The sequence below is a fragment of the Lates calcarifer genome, linkage group LG11 (assembly GCF_001640805.2).
Source record: "Lates calcarifer isolate ASB-BC8 linkage group LG11, TLL_Latcal_v3, whole genome shotgun sequence".
Taxonomy (NCBI): domain Eukaryota; kingdom Metazoa; phylum Chordata; class Actinopteri; family Centropomidae; genus Lates; species Lates calcarifer.
The window spans coordinates 2,652,724-2,662,655 of NC_066843.1; positions in this window are offsets into that span (position 1 = coordinate 2,652,724).

Consider the following 9,932-nt stretch of genomic DNA (forward strand, 5'->3'; position numbering starts at 1 on the left):
GAAAAGTCACCAAATTCACTATGTTTTGTCCTCTGGAGACCATGAATGTCTACACCAAAGTCCATGGAAACACATCCAGTAATGGTCTAGATCTAGACATTTCACTAGAGCCCAAAAATATCAACCACATAGTGCCAATAGAGAAGTCAGGGGATCACCACAGTCAGCAGGATTCATCCTCTGGGGACAATGACGGCCATCCCAACGTCCATAGGAATACATCCAGTAGTGATCAAGATCTAGATGTTTCACAAAAATCTAAAAATATTATCCACATAGTGGCACGAGAGGAAAAGTCAGGGGATCACCAAAGTCAGTAGGATTCATCCTCTGCGGACCATCAATCTATTAATTGAGATATTCCAGTCTGTACTAAAGTGGCGGACTGATCAACACTGCCATTCCTATATTTAATTAATATCTTGACCACAATTTGATCCTTTGTCATCCAATCTTCGCCGTAAACAGGCATCGTAAATAACAGCAACATAAACAGAGTTCCTGCGTCCCCACTAAGTGATATTCAATTCAATTAATATATTTTTATTTCTTATCCACTGACAGGTTAGCAATGTTTTTCTGCAGTAAGGGCGGCCATTTAGTGACCAAGGCCACATGATAAAACGTCAAACAAAACAATCAATGTTCCTTTAAGGTCGTTATGAAAACATCACAGTGAAAAGTGTGATCACTCACCACCTTTTATTTATCAGCTCCTTAAAGAAAGACGAATCCTAAACCTTGAAGTGAATGTTCTTTAGCAGACAGAGGCTTTCATTTAGTCAAGGTTTCACGGCACTTACACAGAAATAAACTTGACACATTTGTGTTCTCTGGATTCCATGGACTGAACACAATCACTGTGCAGCTTCTGCTCTGTTGAAGGCTACAAATCACTCTTTTCCAGAGGGGACTTCTTAATGACCCATAGCTCCTCAATTATGACTGTTTGCTGCTTTATTTGTGCGGAATTTCAATAACTTCACAGGTAGTAAATTATGTCAAGATCATCAGGAATATTTCAGCCAGAACTAAGACTCTTCTGAGCGTGGTGAAATGCATGGATCTAACATGCGAATGATCACAGCCTTGCTTGAACCACAATGAAACCACATACTCACATAAGTTTTATTCTCTAAACCAGATCAGGAGCATGTTTCATTTGAATTAAATGAGTCACCACTTGACAATAATTATAAAAATGTCTCTTTTTTTGGCCTTTGAACAGCGCTTCTATGTCCTTCACTTTGGACAGTTTGATGAATAATATCAAAGAAATACAAAAATAATAGTTTACCTAAGCTCAAATTCATTGCTTTTACACATAAAGGTCAGTTCACCAGTCACAATTAGTATAACTCAGCCAGTGAAAATTGTTGTGTAAAGTCTTCTGTGACTCTGGAGGAGTCTGAGAAAATAACCCTGATCTTATTAGTTATCTTGAGACTACAAACTGGGGACATGGAGTTTGAAAATCATAGCAAATATAGGATCCAATAATTCTGTAGCTTGACCCATATTATGGACTAGAAGATCAGGCTTCACTCCATCAATTTTGACCATTCTTTTTTAAATCTCTGTCTTCCAAGTCCTGCAAATTCCTGGGTCCCTAAAGTGAAAGCCCCCCTTAAATGTGACTATGAACATGAAGAGAGAGACATTTACCTCTGTATATTACCATCAGCTCAGAGCGTGGATGTGCCCGAGTTCAAATTCATTTCAGTAATAAAACGGTGAGTGCTTTGCAGAGTCCTAATGACACAACTGTCACTGGGTGAAAGATTGGAGGACAGCCACTAAAGTTCAGTAAGTTCATACGCTTATACACACTCGCTCGCATCTCTCTCTCATACATCAAAGCCGTAACACTCTTAAACATCATTTCATTAATGTATTCCTTTTTTTGGAAACATCATTGTGCTTTTGCTTCAGAGATAAGAGAGAAAACAAGGAGCCTCGAGTGTTTTGATCCACTGTTAAAGTGCTGCAGCACTGAGTGAAAATACAACCGTCTGAAAGGACAAACAGTACCTTCTCAGGGTCAGGATGTGATCAGTTTTAGACACTGAAATAAAAACATTATTTTTTCCATTTATAGCAGATGTTTGTGCTGATATTCAGTGATGCGTCATAGAGGGAACAGAAACTATGCAGGTGAGAAAAAAGGGTTTGAGGTTTGAAGGCCATTTAGCTGGTACCAACACTGTCTTTAAAATCTCTGGTGGAAGAAGAACTCATTTTTACTTGAGTAAAAACAGCCAAATACGTTAAGTAAGTAAGTAAGTAATTACTAATGCATACTAATACTCAAGTGTTACTCCCACTCTGCTCCCTGAACACCTGTTCTTTGGTTTTTCAGGTACGATCTCCCTCTACCTGAGTGATAGTCAGCAGCTTAAACTGTTGGAATCAGGTCCAGCAAGTTCAAGAGTAAAGTCGAACTGTAGATCAGTTAAAAAGACCCAGAAGTAATTAAAAACCAGCGTTCATCTCTGACATCCAGCCAGGGAACTGACGGAAATATCAAAAACTTGAAACAGAGTTTGGTGTGTTTGTTACAGCAACAGAAGCAATTTGAGAGACTAGAACCATTCAATTTTTCATATTTTTACATGAGAAATTACTTCAATGATTGTAAAGATAGCTGCCAATTAATTTTCTGCCAGTTAATTGATTAATGACTAATCCAGTTAGCTCTACTTTCACATACTGTTGGGTGGTTTAACACATAACAAACACATCTTATGATATTATCTTATAATATTTTTATCTTTTATATTTTTATCTTTTAACTTGTAACTAAAGCTGTCAGGCAAAATGTAGTGGAGAAGAAGTATTTCCATTTCACTTTGTCACTTTTTGCGGGGTTAACATGCAAACCAAAGTGGTCCTTCATGGTCTGCTTACTTGTGGGTCAAAGAAGGGTAATTATTCCATCTTTTGCATTGCTAATTCAGTCGTGAGCAGCCGGAGCATAGACGAATATATCCCTCAACACTTCTCTCAATATGAATGACAGTTTGGGTCGAGGAGAGGCTGACGCAATCCCTCATGGTAAAACAGGCTGAAACATCACCACAATCAAAGGAGAACCTCATTTTGGCCACAACTGGACATAATTAATGCACACGCCTGGCCTGTGAACACGCTCCAAGGCTGAGCAGAAAGGGTCGGGGTCCGCAGAGAGTTTCTGGCTGCTCCGGTGCTGGCAGCAAACGAGGAAGTGTTTCCATATCTGAGCAAAACACGCAACCAAACACAGTGCTGCTCATTTATAAAGCGATTCATGAGCTAATTTGTGAAGAAACTGAGGGACAGATGCTGCTGCTTCAAAACGTATTGCAAGAATGTTTCAACTATTTAATAAGTCCAGCTGTGATCATCTTTTAATGGCTTTACACATGTGGAAATATTGATTAATGGGAGTTTATAACATCAGATCATAAGGGAAAATGTAAACATAAAAAAAACAATGTAGTGAAGTTCAATATGAATGCATGCAAACCTGCTTTCATGCTCCAAATCAACAGATAGAAATGAAGATACAACCCAAGATTCAATTACAAGATACAGAATAATCTGCTTGATCTACCTTGTCTTTGTTGAACTTCATTTGTGTTTTTGACATTTCGAACCCCCAGTGAGATGCCAAAAGAGCAAAGGCTCTGCCCAGAAGAAAAAACTAACATGAAGACTGGGAATTAATTGAAACTAAGCAGTGGTGCTGTGAAGGTGACAGCATGAAAAGGAAAGCACTTATCTAATCGGAGTAGCAGCTGGTTCCAGTCAAAGCAGATAAAAGGAGCATGGGAAACTGCTTTACTTTTTGATTTAGAGGAATGAGTGATAAGCACTCAGCATGAGCAGCCGCCACACCTGAATACACAAACACACAAGATGCAGCTTTGATTTTGTTTTCATGTGTGAGCATAAAGCAGGAGCTGTGATTTGTGATGTGACTGACAGACTAATGGAAAAAACACTGTAACTAAAATGAGTATGACTGCGTCTAACTAGACGCATGAATCCGTCAAGTAGAAAGGTGTCCTGATTTCTGATTCTAACAAACGTATTCACTTAAATATTGGTTCCTGATCAGCTTATCAATTTCCAAACACAATTAACAATGTACAGCCAAGCTAGCAGATCTCTCTATTTAGGCAATAGGGTTGTAAATCACGAGTTTCGTCATGATACAATATTATATGACTCGATGTTTGCCAATATCAGTCTGCTACGATACGATTTCATATATGATTAGCACATGGTGATTTAACACAATCACTTTGATTCATATCAAATCACAAAAGCAACTAAAATATCATTTGACGTTTTTATTCCTGAGCTCAACCAGACATTTAAATGAAAAATAATCTTCTCTTTTCATAGAATAGACTTCCTGTTCACTGTGTGAACTGTGTGAAGTGCCAGATTCTGACAAAAAGACAAAAGAAGCCAAAAGGTTTGTAGTTCTCATCGGAGAAATTCCTCTCAGAACTGTTTGGTCTGAAAAACACCTATTGCTACCTCTAGAGCCATGCTGCTTCTGCACTATACAGCACAGTCTACAGTACATACAGATGGTACAACAATTCTTCTACTATGATACAAATATCTGATTAATGTCTGTTGCAGGAGACAATCGGTGAAATCATGAAGGTAGACTGAAAGATTGATTGTTTTCCCTGTTGGTTTTGTGGTTAAAGCTTGAAGGTGGAACCATCTGTTTTCATAATAATTTTTTTTTAAAACCTGCACTACGCAAGATGGTTGTATAATCAATCCAAATCACAAAGTCTGTCTGGAAGAAAGATGAGAGTCTAATCTCCACTGAGACACTTCAGATAGAGCGGTTTGGCCGAATGAAATATTGGAGTGAAGTTTGGTCGGTTTCTTAACCAAAGTTTGTGAGTTTGATCTTTTCTTGAAGTAATTTAAGTTTTATTTTTTTCTACTGTGATAGCCCCAAACATATGACTTCTCCAGGTCGTATGAAATCTTGGTTCTGACTTACAATATCAGTGGTATTAGTGTAACCTCTGGAAACAGGCTTAAACCCACAAGCCTGACTACAAACACAATCAAGTTCATATAACATGGAGCTCAGACTAGAAAAAAAATGACAGACAAGACATCAAACCAGGTAATCAGTCTGTAAGGCAAACAACTCCGATAAAGTTCAAGTGAAGGGAATCTTCTGGAAAAGACTGGCAGGAGTACAGGAACCGAGGGCCAGAAATCGCAACGGCAAACATTCTTCTCAAACTGGCCCTTTATGCATTCCTTCAGTTCAGCCTCTGTCTGAAAAAGTCACTTTGAACCTTTCAAATATATCCATGCTTGATCAAGCTCAAATCCAAAATACGTGAGTGGACAACACCAACAATCCACTGAAGCAACACCCTCAGCAACAAAGGCTAACGGGGCATTCGCATTCACAGGCAATCTGATGTCACTTTGACGGGGAATTAGAGCTAAAACTGGAAACAAAGAGTTCAGAGAAGGTTGGAGCAATTTGTTTCTGGGACTTTTCTATCCATAATGATCCATAACACACACTAGACATCATAACAGCTATGACAAAAAATCATACATGTCCTCTTAAAGGACAAGGTAACAACGAATGTAGTGTTGTTTGTGCATCCAAAATCTTATCTAGCTCATCAGTCTGTGTCACAGAGCCTTACTGTTGTTCAAAACTTGTTAAAACAACATCAGTGAGTCACAGCTGCACTGTGTGACCTGTTTCTTCATTACAAAGAACATGGGAACTGTTTGTTTAGCTTATTTAGAAACAGCTCCACAAACCAATAACAGCTATTGCTTTCACAGCCTCCAGAGAGGCCACAACTCTTTCTAGGCTCTCCAAAGTCCATGATGGAAACTGACAGCATGAAACAAACAAACGTGAGCTTCGCATAATTGGTTATTTCCCACTCATTCTAAACAGTACCGCTAACTGAAAACTGCGGAATTATTATAGAGTATATTTCCTAACACATTAGTTTTCAGTTTGACTTTATTTGTTGCCTCTAATCTATATAGTTTCATCAGTGTCATAAACAAGGGGGAGAAATACATTAAAGTCCAGATGGAGAAGAGAAACCAAACAGAAATTCAGAGATTTCACTTCCACTATACAAAAAAGGATCATCTTTTCTCCCATGTTTCTGTTATTCTCTGAAAACGAAGGCACTGAGCATCCAACATCAAATGTGTCCATCCAATGCTCTACATGAGTCACTGAGCCTGTGCTGAAAGTAAACACACAGTTAAGTCAAATTACACAGTATACATCTGACAAGCTGATCCTGCATCTTTCAGTTTCGATTGATTGACTGTCTTGTATAGTGCTGCAAGAGCTTTTCAGCTTTGCATCAAGTCGAGAGCCTGGAGATCCAAAATCATTTACTTATTGAATCTCATCACTGACAGGTTCATTGATCTGGCCACATGGTAAGAGACATCTGCTGATCTTCTCTGTCAGCCCCCCCACTCATAGAGAGGTCAGAGGTCCAGATACACCGTCCTGAAGTTGATGAGGCTTCAATGTCTTGTTTAGACAGACCTCAACAGGTTGAACTGAGGTCAACCTTTAAACTGAGGAACTTTCTATCTCACTCCATTGCCTCTTTTTGCTGTGTCAAAGCTATAGTGGTGAAAGAAGTATTCTGACATCCCAAAGATTTCCGAGGCCTTGAAGCCCATCAGACAGCTAACAGGCATCTCATTAAGAAGATCCTCTTTATGTTTTGGCTCAGCATTCGCCCACACCTCATCATTCACGCCTGACTCATCATCAGAGTCTTGCAGAGCTTTAACAAAGGGTTAAATAGCTAAAAGTCAAAGAGCCTCTCCCACTCTGAGACTGACGCTTTGTCGCACTAATTAGCATTCTTTTTTATCAATTTTTTTAATATAGCAATTTAATTACACAAACATTACATCTGGTGATGAACCCAAGGTGGACACAAATAATCTGACATCTCCATTAGTGGGCTAAAAAGACATTCAGAGGATGTTTTGATTTGACAGTTTCATTGACTCATGTTATATTTTTATATTTTTGTCCTATAGGGAAACAGCTTGCAATTCACAGCGATGTTATTTGAAACGATGAGGGCAGGCAGGAAGGACGTGGGCGCTGTTCATGACCTTTCAGACGCCGTAGGAGTCCATTCCCTGAGGCACTGTACCGCACCCACTCCACACATGGGTGGTTCATTATATGATAAAGATAGTGTAATACTGAAGGTATAGGAATGTTATCTACAGATGGCTCCAGGCCTGAATAATAACATGGACAACCCTGATTTTGCTCAGAAGGACTAGTTTACAGCTGAGGTTCTACTGAGTTCCTGGAGTATACACAGTCAAAATGTTTACTACATAGAAATATAGATATTACAACCTTTTATGTTTCTCTTCCCCTGACTTTATGTGTGTGGTTTATTAGTTTTATCTAATTTAGTTCTTCTTAATTTCCTATGTGTGATTTATTTACACTGGGTTTGTATGTGTATTTGCTTGATAAATGTCATAAGACAATGCAGTGGTTATTCATACATCTCCATTTTTTTTTTTTTTTTTTTTGCATTTTTTAATCTTTTTTCACAGTCAATTCTTAAATGTCTTTAATTTTTATCCTGCCTCTAATGTTTCCTCATCACAAATTGATTTATTAGCATGATTATTAGTTTTATTAGTGTTTATTCAATATTTCCTCAGTTCCTGTTTTTATTGACTCCTATATTTTTAACATAGTAATTTATTGCTTTGTGCATGGATGCAGTGGTGAGGGTTATTGTAAAGCACTTTGTGTTACATTGTTCTGTACAAAAAGTGCTATGCAAATAGAATCTGACTGATGGATTGAAGTAATGCTTGTATTTATGGGCCTCTCTTTCTTCCTTCCTCAATTGGGAGTAACCAGTGACACAAAGATAACTACTGATAACAAGAGATGTATTGTATTACCTTTGGTGACCTGTTTGTTCAGTTCTCTGGTGCATTTGTGCTCCACTAAAACAAAAATGAAATATTTGATAGTAAAATCATGACATTGTGTCTCGTAAAAACTGCAATTCATGTTTACCTTTCATTGTCGTTGATCATTTTTAAATTCATGATAAAAATTACTTGTGAATATGTGTTAGGTGTGTTGGAGGAAAGCTCAATTTGAATAAAAATGAGGACACTCCCACACACGTTCTCACTCACTGCTGGAATAGTTAAATAAATTTACAACATTTAAGGTCAAACACACCAACCTGTAAAACATCATGAATTAGTAAATATTGCAAGCAGTAAGTGAGACTGTGTGCAGGCGTACCCTCATTTTTATTCAAATTATGATGTAAAGTGTTGGATTTTTAGATGTGTTTTGGGCTCTGGTTTCTATTTATTTTCATTCAGACTGAAAATTATGCAGCATCTACACCTCATTTCAGTCAGTGTCTTGTAGCCGTTGGTTCAGATTTAAAAGCAGACTGATGTGTAAAATACATGAAAACCAGTCATGTGATTCAGTGGCAACAAGCTGTGAACACAAGTCTGACATATTATCACCTAATAAAGTTGATATGGTGAAAGTGTAGGCAAACAGTTTCTTAAAGAGCTTTTACTCAGCAACACAATTTGGCCTGTCATTAGCAGGAAAAGCACAGGAGTAACTGATAACATTAAAAACGACTGTGTTCCATTGACTTGAGCTTGTTCTGGGGTATATAAATGTGTGAGGTGATCTGTCTGAGGCTCAGGGTTTTCGTGCTATTACAAGGCATACCTGATGTTCTACATGTAGTTTTGGATGTTTTAGCAGTTGGTAAGAAAGATGTAGAGGTCATTTAGAAGATTCAAGGAGTCTTGGAGGTTTTAGTGGTTCTTAATGAGGTCCCAGAGGTCCATTGGAGGGTTTCTTGTGGGCCTTTAGGAGGTTCTGGTCATTAACAAAGGTGTAGGTGTCTTTTGGAGGTTTTAGTGGTCCTATACAAGGTTCTAGTAGTCCTTCGGGAGGTTTCTCAAGGGCCTCAATGGGGTTTAAAGGGTCCTCCAGATGGTTAAGCACCCCACCACCATTAGCAAAGCACAAAAATAGGGGAATGTCCTTTGGAAGAAAGCTGGTAATCCCTCCACTATGGCTTGTTTAGGTGTTTTTAGAGGTCATTAAGAAGGTTCTGCTGGTCGTTTTAGAGGTTCTAATGGGCACTGAGAATGTTCTACATGTGGATTTGGAGGTTTTAGTGGTCAGTAAGAAGGTTGTCGAGGTCCTTTGAATGCTCCACCGTCATCAGCAAAACACCAAGTGAAGAAATGTCCTTTGGAAGAACACACTTTTTTCCTTTTAATTTGTCCCGCATCTGAATTGTCTGAACATCCAGTTTACTGACTGTTGACCATCCTAATTCAGGATTCACACATTCAATAATCCTGTGATTAAAAAAAAGTGTAATGTGTATTTCACGTGAGGTGTGGAATTTATCTTTATCTGATTGACCACACACACACAAACTGCTGCAGCAACAGATGGACTCATCATCCCAGTTGTCATGGCCATTTTAATGACAGCGAAGGCCTCCGCATTGCAGCCTTGGAGGAAGAATAATCCTTTAGAGCTGAATAATGTTGGTTTGTTAAGACATGGGAGAAGTGATAATAGTGTGTGAGAGTGGGGGCTACATTGGCACATAGCAGTCTATTGATCTGTTACACCACTGTTGCTCAACCCATACATCTGAATGAAAAATGCTGAAGACACATCTGCTTTACGAGACCCATGGCACTAATCAACCAGCACTATAGCAACAAAGCTGCACCCTCTGTATATGTGGGGCTGTAAAATACTCCGACATTCACAGAGACTTTAAAATATCTTCAATAAAACATGTCTTCTCTCATTTATCACCGGTGTTAAAAATAATGTAACCTAGAAT